Consider the following 19,337-nt stretch of genomic DNA (forward strand, 5'->3'; position numbering starts at 1 on the left):
TCTCCCCAGTGTGAGGATATACATAAAGAATGTATGAATGCATGAGGTAGACATAGGGTTGATGAGAAATGGAAGTTTCTGTCTGACCATGAAGCATGCTTGGATTGCCTAATGGTAAGGTGATTGGGTATATGGAAAATCTGGCCTCAAGTCCTGGTTCAGCACAAATTTTCACTGTCACCATTCCATTACTTAGCTGATGATTGTTGATATTCACAACTGTGAATGCATTTAATTGTTTTCATATTTCATCAACAGAAGTAACCATAAATAAGGGAACTAGTCAGTCTTGAAGTTCAGTGTCTATTTTCTGTACACAACTGATATTCCAAAGTACAAGGACAGACATTGTGAGAACAGTTGAGCAAATTACTACATCCTCAGGTGTGTGAGTCCACATAATTATTTTGATTAAAACCCATAGGTCATAAGGATTTTAATGGAGAGTGGTTCCTCTCTAGCATCATTCACATATGCAGCAGGGATGGGAGAAAACAACAGTGGTACTATATGTACCTGGTAGCTGACTCAGCATTATGGTTTGCAAGTACTCATGTAGATCTTTAACGATCATCAACTTTAAATAATACATAACAAGTATGTAAGACAACGTCAAAGGCCACTGTTGATTTGAATTGATTCAATTATGGGTTTTTGGTGAAACAAAATAATTTTTAGCCTTATGTCACAATTTTCTTTACTACATACAGCCTAGGTTTCATGTTATAAGCCCATTTTCTAGTATATAATTGATCCCAAAGATAAAATCAGGCACATATAAACATAACTTTCCAGTCTATTGTTTCTTGTCTTAAACTGTAAATGTTATCTCTGTTGGCAGTTTTGACAAAATTACATAAAGATTTACAAAATTCTTCAGGACAGGATTAACGATAACTATGGCAAAACATACAGTGGAATAAAGCTACATACAGGAATGGAAATTTCTTTTATTCTTCCATGTAGGGGTTGCAATATTATCTAAATTTGGCGAACAGTTGCACAGAGTTTGTTCATAGAAAGATTAATATGGGGATACCCTCATTTGTTTCTTAATTTCTAAGATTTCTAACTGAGTGTGATTTGCACCCATTCCCTCTGTGCGTAGACTTCTACATCTATTACATATTTCTGGTTTTCATTTTACTCAACAAAACTCTGTCTCAGAATCTGGCAGAAAAACAAAAGAGATTCTGGTCATACATAAAGCACGCCAGTGGTAAGACGCAATCAATATCTTCACTGCTCAATAACAATGGTGAAGTCACTGATGACACTGCCACTAAAGCAGATTTATTAAACATGGTTTTCTGAAACCCCTTCACCAAAAAAGATGAAGTAAATATTCCTGAATTCCAATCAAGAACAACTACGAAGATGAGAAACATAGAAGTAGATATCCCCAGTGTAGCAAACGAGCTTAAATCACTTAATAAAAGCAAAGCCTCCAGTCCGGATTGTATAGCAGTTAGGTTCCTTTCTGAGTATGTTGAGGTGATAGCTCCATATTTAGCAAGTATATACAAGCACTCGCTCACAGAAAGTTCTGTACCTAAAGACTGGAAAACTTCTCAAGTCACACGAATACCCAAAAAGGGAAATAGGAGTAATCCACTGAATTGTGGGCTCATATCACTAACATTGATTTATAGTAGGAGTCTGGGACATATACTATATTGAACACTGTGAATTACCTTGAAGAAAATGATTTATTAACACAAAATCAGCAAGGATTCAGCAAACATCTTTCTTGTGAAACACAATTAAGCTCATTATACTCATGAAGTAATCAGTGCTATCGACAGGGGATGTCAAATTGATTCAGTACTTTTAGATTTCCAGAAGGCTTTCGACAGCGTTCCTAACAAGCATCTTCTAACCAAACTGAATGCCTCTGAAATATTGCCTCAGTTGTGTGACTGGAATCATGATTTCCTGTCACAAAGATCACAGTTTGTAATAATAGATGGAAAGTCATTGTGTGAAACAGAAGGCAGATCCGGCATACCACAAGGAAGTGTTATAGGTGCTCTATTGTTCTTGATCTATGTTAACGACACAGGATACAATCTGAGTAACCATCTTAGATTATTTGCAGACAATGCTGTCATTTACCATCTTGTAAAGTTATCAGATGACCAAAACAAATTGCAAAATGATTTAGATAATATACTGTGTGGTGTGCAAAAAAGCAATTGACCCCGAATGAAGAAAAGTGTGAAGGTATTCACATGAGTACTGAAAGAAATCCGCTAAATTTTAATTACATGATAAGTCACACAAATCTGAAGGAGGTATATTCAACTAACTACTTAGGCATTACAATTACAAGTAACATAAATTGGAACGATCACATAGATAATGTTGTGGGTAGAACAAATCAAAGACTAAGATTCACTGGCAAAACACTTAGAAGGTGCAACAGATCTACTAAAGAAATCACTTACACCACATTTGTGTGTCCTATTCTGGAGTATTGCTGTGCATTGTGAGATTCACATCAGATGGGACTGGCGGATGCCATCGGAAAACTACAAAGAGATGAAGGTCATTTTGCATTATCACAAAATAGGGGAGATAGTGCCACAGACATGATACATGACTTGGAGTGGGAATCATTAAAAGAAAGACATTTTTCATTGTGGCAGGATCTTCTCATAAAAGTTCAATCACCAGTTTTGTCCACCAGTTATGAACACATTCTGTTGGCACCTACCTCCAAAGGGAGAAATGAATATCATGATAAAATAAGAGAAATCAGGGCTCACACAGAAAAATTTAGGTGCTCGTTTTACCAGTGCACCATTTGTGAGTGGAACAGTAGATACAGCTTGAAGGTGGTTCACTGAATCCTCTGCTAGACACTTAATTGTGAATAGCAGAGTAATCATGTAGATGTAGATGTATGCAGTTTTCACCACATTATCAGTTTACTGATCAAATTTGACTATGAGGTTCTGTGAACATACATTCCACATTTGGTGGGTATAACATTACTTCATCCAAAACATTAATTCTAGAAGTGGGAAAGACAAGAATATCTGACAAATTACAACTGACAAGGAGAGTTGTCAACAGTTGATTTTATATGTACCATATTTAATTTTATCTGCAATATATGATAGTTATAGAAACAGAAGTTTTCTTCAGTACACATCATTGTGCTGTCATGTGGACTATAGACATACTTTTTCAATGTTCTTTAACAGAACTAATCATAAGCAAGGAGCTTAGACTGTCTCAATGACAACTATCTATTCCCTGTACACGTATAACTGCCCAATTTACATGAGAATACTTTCCAGCAATAATTGCATAATGGAGTATAGATATATGTTTTACATGTTCTTAAAGAAAAGTAACTGTAAACATGGAGATCAGTCTGTCTCAGTATCAATTGTCCATCCTATGTACATGTTTAACTGCCCAAACTACAAGAGAATACTGTCCAACAATAATTGTGTAAATTAATGCAGTCTCTAATATGTGGGTCTTTGAAATTATCATGCCCTAGATATGTGTGGAAATAACAGTATTGCCAGAAGTAGCCTGTCTTACACACTGTGAGGCTGTTTTCAAAGTACTCCAGTAGGTCATTAATGTATATCAACATTATTATCCACATAGGAGTTAAATTTGACCATCTCAGAGTTCATCATTAATTAAATGAAAATTAATATATGGCAATATTCTGTGAACATCCGTTTCAAGACTGAACAGTCTAAAAATGTCTTCACCCTACACACTGCTCTTAGAAGACATACAGACAAGAGCATCTGACAAATCAGAGCCCACAAGGAGGACTGTTAACAATTATCCTCCTTTGTACCATTTTTGATATAGTCTGGAATAAATGGAAATGGATGTTGGACTCATACTTCTCCCCACTGCACAGCATAAGTGAAGTATAGACTTATGTTTTTCAATTTCCTTAATAGAAGTAACTGTAACAATTAGATCATACAGTCTCAAAGTCAAGTATTTGATTACATACATGACTGTCAAAATCATTAGAACATTTTCTCCAAGAATACTTGGCAAATTATTACATCGTCCAGTGCATTGGCCTATTAAATGACCATGGTGTAATAATCAGAGCACATAAAGAGTTTAATTGACATTGTTCCTTCATGTACACCCTATGCAAACCAAAAGGATAGGAGGAAAATAGTGGTTATAGAAGCACTCTCCATAACATATTGTGTGGAGGGTTTGCTGAGTAATGTTGATCTTTGATGTCCATAAGCAACAAGTAAATCTGGTGACTACTCATTATCCATTTACCAAATGCCACTTCCTGTCAAAATTCAGAGAACATAAAATCCAAGATTTGTCAGAAGAAAGTATTACTCCTTCATAGCATTTGCTCCTAAAAGTGATAAAGATTAAAGGATCTGAAAAATTTGAGCTGATAATGAGCATCATCAACAAGTTGACACTCTATTTACCATTTGTGATGGATCTGAACTGAAACAGACTGGGAAAAGAATCAGAAATACACTCTTATCATAGAGCATCAAGCTGGCTTGTGGAGTAAACATATATGATTTCAATGTCATTTGATGTAAGAAACCAATATGACTCTCTGCAAAATTCTGAGAACATATTTTCCAAGTTTTGGTTGGCTGATTATTACTTCCTCCTATAAATTGCTCTTAGAACTTATAGCACGAAGAACACATGACAACTTAGAGCTCAAAGAATGACTGTGAACTGTACATTTCCTGTGTATTATTTACGATTTTATCTGGAAGAAATGTAAATTACTGTAGAAGCAGAAGACCTCTCCACTACACAGCAGAAAGCTGGTCTATGGAATATAAACCTATGATCTCAAAGTTTCTTAACAGAAGTACCTATAAACTCTGACATGCCCCAAGCGAAGTACCTATTTACCTTGCATAACTCACTGTCTGGATTATGAGAGCATACCTTCCAAGGCAGCTAGGGTAAATAGGTACATTGACCAGTACATGCCACCATGAAATTGTCATGATGAACAAAACATAGCTCATAAGGATTTTAATAGAAAATGGCCTTCTGGGACTGTTCAGATGGAATTTAGTTTAGTAAGGTTCTTTCCAAGCACCATTTGTAAATGTCACAAGGATGGGAGGTAATGATAGTGATACCAGGAGGACCCCCTATCACTCACTTTACGACAGTATCTTCAGTACTCATGTAGATCTGTAATGTTCATCAACTTTTTTAACCACATGTGAAGTAGATCTGACCACCTCAAAGTCCATTTTCAATTCAATGAAAATGATTTACAGACGAAATTCTGAGAACATACATTCCAACACTGGTTTGGCTAACTATTACAAGGGTGGTTTGAAAAGTTCTGTGAATGGAATAGAAAAAAAAGTACTTACATTACTGGAACTTTTTTTTGTTTTTCAATGTGGTCTCCTTGTAGATTACATGCACTTGGTTCAATGATGTTCCTGTGTCTTTATTCCATCTCGAAAATGAGTTTCCTCCAGGCCTCCAAAATAGTTGTCAACTCCAGCTATCAATTCTTCGTTTGAAGTGAATTTTCAAGTACCAAGAAGAATTTTCGGTTTTGGGAAGAGATGGAAGTCTGACAGAGCCATATCAGGTGAGTAAGGTGGGTATGGCAACAATTCATACTATAGTTTGTGTAATTTTGCCATGGCGATGGCACATGTGAGCGGGTACGCATCAAGAGTCATGACACCCAGATTGCAGACAATTTTTTCATTTCTAATTCTTCCGTTAAAATGTCATATTCCCTTTTAGATGACATCTGGCAAGTGTGAACAATTTCATGCACTTTAAATAGGCATTCCTCCATGACCATTTTGTGCACTTTTGCTATGATTTCTGGAGTAGTGACACATCTTAGCCAACCACTACACAGATCATCATCTAAGCTCTCCCAACCAAATTTAAATTCATTTGTCCCTCTGGCAACAGATGAATATGAAGGAGCAGAGTCCCCTAGTGTATTCTGGAAATCAGCATGAATGTCCTTTGCTTTCACACCTTTCTTTACCTAGAAATTAATTACTGCTTGAATCTCGATACATCTTATCAAATCACTACGTGCGAACAACAACAGAACCATGTCACCATCACAGCTCTCTTCCAAGAGCACTGACATGGCACGTTTCTACAGGCACCAGTCCAATGAATATCATGTGAAAAACTTGTTGCGCCAGTGCTGACCTCTCATGGTGATTCTGAACACTTTTCATAGCACCCTCTTACTTTCACCTATACATTGCTATTAGAGGTGACAGAGACAAGATTGTCCAACAAATCAGAGCCCATAAGGAGAACTGTCAACAAGTGACTTCCCATCTATTACTCATGAATTTATGTGGAATAAATGGGAATGGTTGAGGAACCAGGACATCTCTCCACCACACTGCATTGAGCTGTGATATATATATATAAATAAGTTCATGTATTTTCAATGTTTTTCACCTGAAGCACCATAAACAAGGAGGTCAGACAGTCTCAAAGTTGAGTATCTACTTACTGTAACGACTAACTGTTCAAATTACAAGAGAATATAGTCCACCAACAGTTGGGCAAATTATTAAATTCTCCAATTTTTGGGTCCACAGAGCTACCATGATGAAACAATCAGAGCTGACACAGATTTAAATATATAGCAGTATTTCACACCATTCATAAATGGAACAGGGATGGGGGAACATTGTAGTGATGCCAGACATACCTTCGACTACACATTGTGATGTGGCTTGCTGAATACCCATGTAGATCTTTAAAGTTCATCAAGACTGTTAAACATCAAACAAGTAGACCTGACAACCTCAAAATCCATTCTCAGTTAAATGAACATGAACTACTGACAAGATTATCAGAACATACATTCCAAGATTGGGCAGGGTAAATATTACTTCCACACACAGTATTATAAGAGGTGATACACCCAAGAACATTCGGCATGTAGCATTCATGATTTTATCTGTTATAAATACAAATGGTTGTGGTACCAGCAGTTCTCTCCACCAAACAGCATTATGTGGGCATGTGGTGTATAGATGTATGTTTTCAATATACTTTAACACAAGTATCCATCAACAAGGAGACCTTCTTTAACACAAGTATCCATCAATAAGGAGACCTTCTTTAACACAAGTAACCATAAACAAGGAGACCAGGTGTTCCCAAAGGTGAATTCTGTTTACCGTACAGCACCACCTATCTAAATTATAAAAGAGTATACATTCCAGGAATAGCTGTGCACAATATTACATCCTCTATTATGTGGGTCCAAAGAATTTGCATCATAAAAGAGGATTTAGAGGCTATACAGAGGTAACTAAACATTGGTTTTTCACTTACACCATTAACAAATGCAACAGGGATGAGAGGAAATTATAGTAGTAGAAGAAGTGCTCTGTAGTACACATTGTAGATGCTTTGTGGTTTACTCTTAGAGATTATTCATGTTTATCAATGATAACAACCATAGGGCAAGTAAATGATACAACCTCACAGTCCATTGTGAATTTATTGTGCATGATCTACTCTTAGAATCCCAAGAGCACACTTTAAAAAATTCATTAGTGAAATTATCAATTCTGCCAGCACACAGTTCCAATGTATAATAAAAAAAGGACTTCTGACAAGTCACAGCTCATTAAAAGAACTATGGACAATACTCTTCCCATATATCATCATTGTTTGAATGTGGAGAGAATGGAAATGATTGTGGAACAAAAAAGTATTCTCCACTGCACAGCACTGACATTGTATATGGAGGACAGATACATTTTAGCAATGTTCTTTAATCATTTACAGTAAATAATGACTTCTGGCAGCATACATTCCAAGAATGGTTGGGCATATTGTCACATACTCCAATGCTTAGGTCCATGTAATAAACTTGATGAAAAAATCACAACTCACAAGGAAAACATGTCACCCATCATTGAAAATTTTGAAATTATTAACGGTACCCACCTTGTATAACTATGATATTTTTTGTGTGCCAATCTAGAATCATGTTAGGAGAACTGCTTTGATCACATTTATAATACAAGAAATAAAGTAAACTTTATGTTACCTGCTCATCATTTAACTCATATGCTCAGACTCCTCACTATATGGGAATAAAAATATAACAAATTAAAAGCCAAGAACTTTTTGAATATGAGTCTAGATTCATTGAAAAGAAACCTACATGGTGCTGTGTTTCCGTGATCCTACTACTCAGTTGAAGATTCCGTGAACAATGAACTGAATATCTGAGCAGGATGTAGTTTACGAACTGTCTTGTTATCTGAACATGTGAAGGTATCTTTTCACAAAAATGTTGCATTAATGTTAAAACACACTTCCATCTTTTCAACTGTAGCTTTATAACAGCGAAATTGATTTAACCATATTGCGATGTGTCTCCAGTATTGTGATCAAATTATTAGTGTATGTATGTTATGAGACAAATAATTCACAATTCAACAATTTAATTGAGCTCAGCAGTGGTTCTTTCCACACACCATTCACAAACACAACAGGTAGGAGAGCAATGTTACAAAAAATACAACCTACCACACAATAAAGGCAGTTTGCAAAGCATCCATGTAGATCTTTTCCGTTGATCAACTTTGTTAAACATGAAGCAGGTAGACTTGATAACCTCAGAGCCCATTGTCAATTAAATGAACATGATTTACAAATTATATTCAGAGAAATTACGTTCTAGTGGTCATCAACATTATTAAACATAAAGCAAGAACTTCTAATAACCTCAATGTCCACTCTCAATTAAACTGGCTCTGTTCACAAACATTATTCTGAATCCATACATAACAAGAATGTATATGAAAATTATACTTTCTTTTGCACATTGCTCCTACATTATAAGGAGGACTGTCACCAACTGCCTTCCCATTTAGCATTCAACATTGTCTTTGAAATAAAATATGTATGTGTTATCAGAAATTCTCTCCACAACACAGCTTTATGCTAGCATATGAATTATAGATGTATGTTTTCAATGTCCTTTAACAGAAGTAATGGTCAATGAGATCAATCAGTCTGTAATTAAATTATCAGCACTGGTGGTCAAAACATAGGATGAAAGTAACCTTTGCATGATGCATCATGGACAAATAACATAGATCATTGAAACTGGGACCATACATTGAAAGAATTACTCCAGTATAGTATGGAAAGTAACTGACAGAAATTCACTATGGTAAAAACAGAAATGATTCCTTTATTCGAAGGCAATAATTACAATGAAGGATTTGTTATTCATGTTGATGCCTACAACATTAAAAAGTCTGATACACTGTTCTTAATATGGTGTTTGTTCACCACAGACATCAATTGCATTATTACCCATGCTAGCCAGAAGGTTTGTTTATTTATTTAGTCCTTTGATCATATCTAGTACAAGATAACATGGAACTAACCCTAAGGAGTTGTTGTGGTAGAATGTTACATACCTTCTCCAATGTACTTGACAACTTGTGGATGGTCACTGGTGCATGTGAATGTGCTGCAATACATATTCACCAATGCATCCGACACATGTGATTTAAGTTGGGGGATTGAGGAGGCCAGTCCATTTGCTGAATATCCTATCATTCCAAGAGCTCCTCCAGCTGCACTTTTTGATGGAGTCTTGCAACTTCATCCATAAAAATGAAATCAGGGCCATGTACACCCCTGAAAATACACATGTGGGGAAGTAGTACAGTGCCCCAATGATGCTCACCAGGGAGTGTAAAGTTTTCAAAGAAGTTATGTACCTTCATATCCTGAGAGGTTGGAATGTATAATACACCCATAATCATTGACATGTATGATAGTTTTACTGCCCTATGAATTGCGTTGAGGGAATGTATTATGTTGCATGGGTGTACTGACTTCCAACTCATTGTACATGGTACACTCACCAATCGTGGTAATTGCAACACTGTGTTATTTCCCAGTGTGCTTTTTTCAGCAAAATGATAATTCTAGTAGAAATATACTCTACCTTACACTGTAAATTAATTGCCGAGTACACACACAGATGTTTAATTATTATAAATATTATTACCATGAAACAAATAAATCTAACATCCACAAATTCCATCATCAGTTTACAGTAAACGAACTTTTGTCAAAATTTCAAGATCAAATGTACTGAGTTTTGTCAGGGTAACTATTACTTCATTTCACACTTTGTTCCTATAAGTGATAAGGACCAACACATCTGACAACTGAAAGCTCAGAAGGAGGACCATTGACACTTACCATCATATTTACCATCTGTGATTAAACCCAGAACGAAACAGCATGATTACTGAAATATGGAAGGATTCTCCATCATAGAGCATTAAGGTGGCATCTGGAGTATAGATACCGGATTTCAATGGTCAACAGAAGTAACAATCAGACAGAGGGATCTGACCATCTTACAGTCTAGTATCTATTTACCATAAACATTTAAATGTCCAATTCGCAAGAGAATATGTTTCAAGAATAGTTGGGCAAATTATTACATCATCCTGTACATCGGATCACTGAAAGAGGATGATGCAAAAATCTAAGATCATAAGGACTTCAATTGATGCTAGGTTATCACATGCACCATTAACAAGTGCAAGAGGGATGGGAGGAAATAATCATGGCAACAGATGTACACTGTGAGCTGGCTTGCATAATACTCTTGTCTATCTTTAATATTCATCAACATTATTAATCACATGACAAGTAAATGTGACAATCTGAGTGTCTATTATCAGTTTACTGATCATGATTAATCCTCAGAATTCCAAGGCTATACATTCAAAAGTTGTTCATGCTATTACATCCAAATAGACAATGTTCCTAGAAGTGATAAAGACATCTGGCAAATTAGCACTTATTAGGAGAATTAGTGAGAGTTGTCTTCTCATGTACCTGGAATGTCTCTGGAATCAAAGGAAGTGGTTGCAGTACCAGAAGTACTGTGTATCGTATAGCATTAATTAGGTATGTGCAGAATACAATACTGATCAACAAAACAAACCATCAAAAAAGGTGAACTGACCGTCTCAAAGTATATACTTACCATACATTCCTAAATCTACATATATAGATATATGTATTCAATGTCCAGTAACTGAATTAACCTTAAAAAAAGTAGATCTGTTAGTGTTAGAGTAAAGTATTTATTTACTATATGCAACTAACTGCCAGATTCTGAATGCATATATTCCAAGGAAATGACTTGTAGTGATACAAGGTGCCCTCCCCCACGCACCATACAGTGGCTTGCAGATTATCAATTTAGATGTAGATGTACATGCAGACCAACTGGTTAAGTGTCTACAAAATGACCATGATAAGGAAAACAGGGCCCATAAGGAGATAGATAGTGATTCTCCCATGCACCACTTGCAAATGGAAGAGGGAAGGCAGGAAATGACAATGTAACTTGAAGTGCTCTCCACCTACACCATATAATATGGTGCTTTGGTTTAAAGATTCAGATTTTCTGTTATGATTAACAGATTTACTATGAAACAATAAGAAGCCAAAGTCTATGTTAGGTTTCAGTTTGTTGTATGAGTCTTATTTTTGAAATTCCTAGAGTGTACAGTTCAGGGACAACAGACCAACACACTATTTACTCACATATAGTGCACCCAAGATGACCACCATGACACAATTAGTGCAATTAGAACTTGTATGCAGGTTTATCAATAGTAGATCTTCCTGGGCACCATTCATAGATGGACTATGGATAGGATAAACGTATAATGGTAGTAGAAATGCAATCTACCACACACAATAAGGTGATTTGTGGAGTATGGCGCATCTATACAACACTCATGAAATAGAGTTTACCATCCAGAAAAGATAATAGTCTATGCCAAAGCAAAATATCTATTTTAACTTCCAACTGTGCCCATAATCACAATCATGCTCATTGTGAATGTCAATTAGAATATCTCTGGTGGAGTTAAAATAGTATTAAGCAACTAGTTTGTGTTTCTAATGGTATTAGAATATTATGCTGAAGAATGTGGGAACTGTACATAATATGAGGAACACAAACAAGAGAGTTGCCGAAATTTTGTCAAAAAGAATACTACTAATAATAAGAATGGATAGTATTTCCAGGTGCAAAGTGCAGTTTACACTGAGAGAATCGGGAACAACTGCAGCAAAACTGGAGTCTTGCAGTTAGTTGTGAAAGAAATATTAGGGGTATATTTTTACTCAAAATACTACTGCAGACAGACTCCTTGCCAGAGATGAAGGGGAACTACTATTAGATCTGTGGCGTAGAGCGCCATAAATATCAATATTTGTTCAGTGCATAAGTGTGCTATCTTTGAGGAGAGGGCTTTGGGAAGATGTTGGCCGCTAACGGCAGTTAGCCTCCGGATTTGTATCTGTGTAGAAGCGAAGTGCTAATAAATCTGTATCTGAGAGAATTCTAGTTGTTTACCTACAACAATACCCTAATCCCTCACATCAAAACCAATGGTATTACAGAAATTAGTCATGCCAGTGACACATAATTGAAACCTTGACGTTGTCTACAATTAATGACACATTCTGAGTATGCTGTACTTGGTATCAGGAACTGATTAATTGGCATTCAATTGTAGAGAGAAACCTGGAAAACGGAAATCATGGGCATGGAAGTTAAAAAACATGTGAATTAAATCACTATTCATATGTGGAGCTATCGACTTTTCACACAGGCTGTTGTGAATTGTCATAATTCAGTGTTGGATGATTGTTTCATTACATGCAGATGCATAAAACTTTAAAGAAGAAAACTGACTTTTTTGTTAACTAAATGGAGTTTATGGACTCATAGATTTTTCTTGAAATTCAAGAGTGTTTATGAGAACCTATATGTCAGAGGGTATACATCATCACATAGTAAATAATACTTAAAGTGAATTACTGAGTGCATCAAGTTATGTGATGTTCACAAATGGTGCATAAACATCAGCATTTGAAAATCCAGTGAGAAGGATCAAACACAGTTACTAGAGTGCTTCTGGATCCTGCTTTGGTCAATAAAGTATTAGGAGGCTGAGTTCCACACCATCATGTATTAAGACTAGGTGACAAGCAGGGGAAATCTTCAGTACATCCTATTCACTGGTTAAGTTGGTCATAGACACTACGCATTATCTCCTTAGTTCAGAACATGCTGTTGCTTTACAAACTGTTTACACAGGCACATACTGGAATGGGCACCAGGCCACAGGGTGTCTACTTTGAGATAACAGGAGAGGAGGTGAAGCGTTACCGCAGCTTAGTAGCCTACAAATACTGAAATCAGTCAAGGGTAAAGACTGGAAGATGCACCAACTATATTAGCTTGAAGCCCTCACCACACAACTGCTGCCATCAAGTATTTTCTAAGTGCAGCCTTGACTGAGGCTGCCATATTTTAGTAATACAATTCTGTGCTGCCTTTATAGTGGCAGTCAATGAGGTCTGCCTAAAGGTGGTAGCACCAAAGTTACAACTCATTTGTTCACAGTCTCCTTTTTGGTTCCAAGAAGCTAAAATTCAGTGAAAAGTTGTTAATTCATAAGCCAATTTGTATGTCACACACTTACAGTTGACCACTGATTTCTCTTCTGGAAATGAATGTACTGGCTTTTCACTTTATGAAATACTGTTGTGTGTGCAGCAACTGCTGTTGGGAAATAAATGAATGCTTAGCATTAGCTTACTGCATTAACATATAACTTCTCTTGAAGAATGTATAAATAACTTCCTTTTTTACAGTATGGATAAACCAAATGACACAGAACTGGATAAAATCAGACTGGCTGAGTATTTGTCCCCTCCCTCCTAGTTCAGATTCTCAGCACTCTCTTGTGTACTTCCCTATTGTATGATCTGATAAGCTGACATTCAAGCACATGTCAACCTGCTTGAAATACTTATGAATGCAGAAAACCACTGTACTGTGTTGGGTAATGAGCAATGGAAATTGAAAAGCTTTGAATATAAGCCTTAAATTTGTAAACAAACTCTCATACTTCCCTTTACATGATGTTGTGTGTAAACATTTATTGCTTCCATCAAGAATAGCCACTTTAGATTATTTAAACAGACTCAAAGTAATGTAATATTCGAAAGTATGCAGGAAAATAAGATCTCCAAAGTAAGTACATGGGAGCTACAGAGGAACTTCTTATCCACATGCAAACAAGAGTTATATTATCAGCCCCATTACTCAAGTTTCTTACTCATCTCCATGAAATATGGTCTGGAAATAAAATCAGTCCATCAACTTTTAACTGAGTAGCCTACTTAATTGTTGTGATTCTTTGACTGCTCAATCTAGCTACCATTAGACTGACACTTATAAATTTACACACTAATCTAACTTAAAAGAAAGAACAACAACACGATAGTAGCCTGGTCCTCCCAAATAACCTTTCTTCCAATTTAACCCTAGTGTCACTACTTTGGATGTAGTAAGGTACTTGAAACAAGTAAACCATAAAAAGCATCAATTACTACTACACAGTAACCAATGCATGGGATCACACCATGAGAAGACAGTCCAGCATACTGATCACAGATGTGCACCCATAGAGCAACCATATGTTTGTAAGATGGCGGCGCGTGTAGACGTACTAATAAACCGATCCGCGGAAAATTACGAGTTTTTAAATCCTGTGTGTGTAAAATGCAGTAAGAAGGTGAAATATGGTGTTAAATTATGTTCGTGGTCACAGAAATGGATCCATCGTCAATGTTTAAATGTCTTAGAGGAAAGAAACATGACCTGTCACTGTGGAAATGTGCACTGTAACTATCGTCATATCGTGTGTTTACAGACGGAATGCGAAGAAGAATGCACGACTTCTTCATTAAAATATGATCTTATGTTAGCTAAACTATATGTAGAGAAGCTTGAATCAGTGATAGATAGTGTACAGAAGCTGGAAGAAGTGATAGACCATTCAAAGGGTAGTGAAACGGTTGTAAACGAACAAAACGGTAACTTTATTAGGTCTAAAAAGTTTTGTCGTGTTAATCGTAACGGAAACAACTTTCGTCTCCCACAAGCAAATAAGTTTGAATTTTTAACGTGTGATGAATATGAAATATGTGAAAAGAGCCAAAGAAAGGAAGTACTTTCATCAAATGCAGCGAACACAAATCATTTCAGTAGGCCTACGAAGTCCTGTAATAACAAGAAAGGAAATACCATAAAATACATGGAACATACTTATCGTGCAAACAAGATATCTACCAATACAGGTAAGAAGAAAAAAGAAGATATTTCCATACTTTCAGACAGTCATGGAAAGGGCTTAGCCGACATTTTGTGTAACATGCAAACTTTATTCAAGGTTAGTGGAACAACGAAACCGAGGGCCCCTTTGCGCGAAATTTTAAAAGACTGTGAACATTCTTTGAAGCTTGGAAGCAACTGTCTAATAATAGGAGGTGCTAATGGTGTTTATAGGAACGAGGGCAAACTCGCCATAAGAGCTCTAAGAAGTACATTACAGAAAATTACAGATGTTAACTTCTTTATTGCCAGTATCCCACAAAGACATGATCTTACAGAAGAATCCTGTGTCAACAAAGAAATCACAGTTACTAATAGGAAATTTGAGAAAATCTGCTGAAGCCTCCCAAATGCCACATATGTGGACGTACCATCCGCAGTGAGAAGTCATTTTACAAGGCATGGGCTTCACAGAAATAAACTCGGAAAATCATTCATTAGTCGAGAAATCCTTACTGCAGTGAAGGCAGTTAAGGATAAGAATAGCACGACCATACCACTTCCACCACCAAACACAGCAACTGAAAATTTCCAACAAGAAAATGAAACTGAATCACTGACAACAGGTCCAGCGCTAGAATCTTCACTTTCGTCAAAAACAGCTGAGATAAATGAGTCAACTAGGACAGAAGTTTCCAAAGCAGCAGAAGCAGCTACATACTACGCAACTGCATCATTAACAAGAAAAAAAACGCCTGATGCGCCAACAGCCAATGACCTTTCATCAGTATTGGCCGCTCCTCAGTCTTCAACAGTGAAAGACTTTTCACCAGCTCCACCATCATCATCAGTAACAGAAGCAAACAGAAGAAGCACAAGAACCAGGAAACTTTCAACTCTGCAGGATTTTTGGTACTCGGCCTCAGTTACAACATTAACATAAGGCAGATACCCTCAGATACACCAACTTCCAAGTCAAACCGGCAACAGACTCACCTCCACTGTCATCAACAGAAGAATAACCATGCCACCAGCTCATCTGAAGGATTTTTTAGCATCAGGTCTAAAGGGAAAGGTGCCACCAAGATAAGTGAAAACAAATGCCTAACAGTGTTTCACCAAAACATTCAAGCCATAAAGAACAAAGCACAACAGCTAGAAGTAGAATTGGAAAAATTTGATAGCCAAATTTTCTGTATCACGGAACACTGGTGCAAATGGAAGCAAATTGAACACATTGCATTAGCCTCATTTGACCTTGCATGTTACTATAGCAGAATCTCAATAAATGGTGGAGGTTCATGTATCTATGTAAAAAAAGGTATATCATTTAAAGTAAGATTTGATCTTTTAGATCTAGGTGAGGACAAACATTTCGAACTTTCCGCTGTTGAAATAATAGGACCTGGCATAGCAAAAAAATTAGTCATATTTTGTGTGTACCGCTCTCCTAGTGGAGACATTGATATATTCTTCTCAAAACTGAATCAAAGCTTAGACAAGGTTTCTGGACCAAAAGCAAATGTAATTATCTGTGGTGACTTAAACATTAATATGATGAAGCCTGATAAGGCTAGCAACATATATGTGAATATTCTAAGCTGTTATGGAATATCCTCCCTTGTTAATTGTCCAACCAGAATAACGAAAGAATCCTCCTCATCTATAGATCATGTAGCTACAGATATTGATAGTAAAAAATGTCATATTGTTGTCCAAAACCTGGGCCTAGCAGACCACCTCTGCCAGATCTTAAAAACTAACATTCATGTAGAAACTCCTCCTAAACATTGTACATACAAAAGAATGTTTTCCAAATCAGCCCTGCATCAGTTTAAATCCCAGCTAGAATATGAAGATTGGAGGGAAGTATATGCAGAAACCAACGCAAATCAGAAATTTATCAAGTTCATGTCAATTTTTAAACTCAGATTTGAAGAGATGTTTCCCAAAACTCTTAATCAAATTAAAACTACAAAGAGAAATCAGTGGGTGACTACAGGTATCCAAAAATCCTCAGAAACTCTTAGATATCTCAACTCCATAAAAAATAATCAATCTAACCCAGAAGCTCTGCAATCCTACAAAAAGTACAGGAAAATTTACAGAAAGGTGTTGCTAGCCGCAAAAAAACTTTCAAACAACAAAATATTACTTGAAGCTGAAAACAAGAGCAAAGCAACCTGGAACATCGTCAAACAGGAAACATCTAACTCTGCTAAAAAGGACCTCAATTCACATATTAAAAACAAGGATGTACCAGTAGGTAACCCTAAAAAATTAGCTGATTTTGTAAACTCATATTTCAGTAGTATTGCAAAAAAATTACAGCAGAAATTTCCAGATACGTATGATTTACCTACTCAGAACCAGCCAACAAACTCAATGGTGCTCTTGCCAACTACAGAAAGGGAAGTGGCACTAGTAGTACACCAACTAAAAAATAAAACTTCAGTAGGACTTGATGAAATCCCAGTCTGCGTAATTAAAGATTGTATAGACTCCATAAAGGGCCCATTAACTGACATAATTAATGAATCTTTCGAGTCTGGATACTTTCCAGAGTACCTAAAACAAGCAAAAGTTATACCTATCCTTAAAAACGGAGATGTGGAAAATGTAGAGAACTACAGGCCGATATCTATACTGTCTATCATTTCTAAAATAATAGAAATACTAGTCAAAAAGAGACCGCTAAATTACCTGAATAAATATAATATTCTTTCCAATGACCAATTTGGTTTTAGGCCCGGAAAAGGCACACAGTATGCTATAGCACAGTTCACTTAAGTAATTTTAGAAGCACTGGACAAAGGTGAAAATGTAAGTGGTTTCTTTTTAGACTTGTCCAAGGCCTTTGATACAGTTGACCACAAAATCTTACTTCATAAATTAGGGCAAATAGGAATAAGAGGTGTGACAAAGAAGTGGTTCAAATCATACTTGGAAAACAGAGTTCAACGAGTTGAGATATCACAAGTTTCAAACAATTCCCTTATAAAACACCTGTCTGACCCAGAAAATGTGAATATAGGCGTCCCACAGGGAAGTGTATTAGGCCCAATATTGTTTCTTGTATACATTAACGACTTCCCACAAAGTATCAGACATGGCGAAAAAATACTTTTTGCTGATGATAGCAACATAGTAATAACAGGTGAAAATCCAACACAACTGTCAGAAAGATCAAACGAGGCTCTCAATGATGTCCACAACTGGTCATTAAAAAATAAAGTAACCCTAAATGTAAAGAAAACTAACTATATTAACTTCCAATTGAACAAAAAACACAATGCCACTAGAATAGAAGTTAATAATAATGAATTAGAATGCGTAACAAGTACCAAATTCTTAGGGATGAATGTAGACAGCCAACTGAAATGGACAAACCATGTCAACATTTTGGCAAAGAAACTATCCACAGCATGCTATGCTCTTAGAATCCTTGCACCGGTATGCAATAATACCTGTCTTAAAATAACATATTACGGATATCTACACTCAGTCCTCAGCTATGGGATCATGTTTTGGGGAACAAGTGCCAGTAACATACAAACTGTGTTCAAAGTACAAAAAAGAGCCATAAGGATAATAATAAATAGCAACAACAGGGCCCACTGTCTAGAATTATTTAGAAAGCTAGGAATTCTAACTGTTTCTTATGAGTATATCTTTCAGAACATAATGTTCATTAAGAAAAATCTTAACATGTACAACACAAACAGCCTAATACATGACCATGAAACAAGAGCTTGTCACCACATCCATCTAGATAGAAAGAACAAGGCAAAGACGCAAAAAAGTATATTTTACAATGGGATAAAACTGTACAACAAATTACCACAAGAAATTAAAGAAATAAATGAGCCCCTCACTTTCAGACAAAAGCTTAAAACCTTTTTAGTAAGTAAAAGTTGTTATACTGTAAAAGAATATTTAACACAGATGTAGATTATTAGCAACATATGACATTATCACCAAAATATTATGTAATTATAAATATGTGTATGACTAGTTATAAAACTACACAAAATATGAGAAACCTGTTTAATTGTAAATGTAAATGTGTGCTCATATGTTGTAATCTGACGACATCCATACAATATTTATTGTTCCACGGATGAATAAATAA

The sequence above is a fragment of the Schistocerca americana genome, chromosome X (genome assembly GCF_021461395.2).
Source record: "Schistocerca americana isolate TAMUIC-IGC-003095 chromosome X, iqSchAmer2.1, whole genome shotgun sequence".
Lineage (NCBI taxonomy): Eukaryota > Metazoa > Arthropoda > Insecta > Orthoptera > Acrididae > Schistocerca > Schistocerca americana.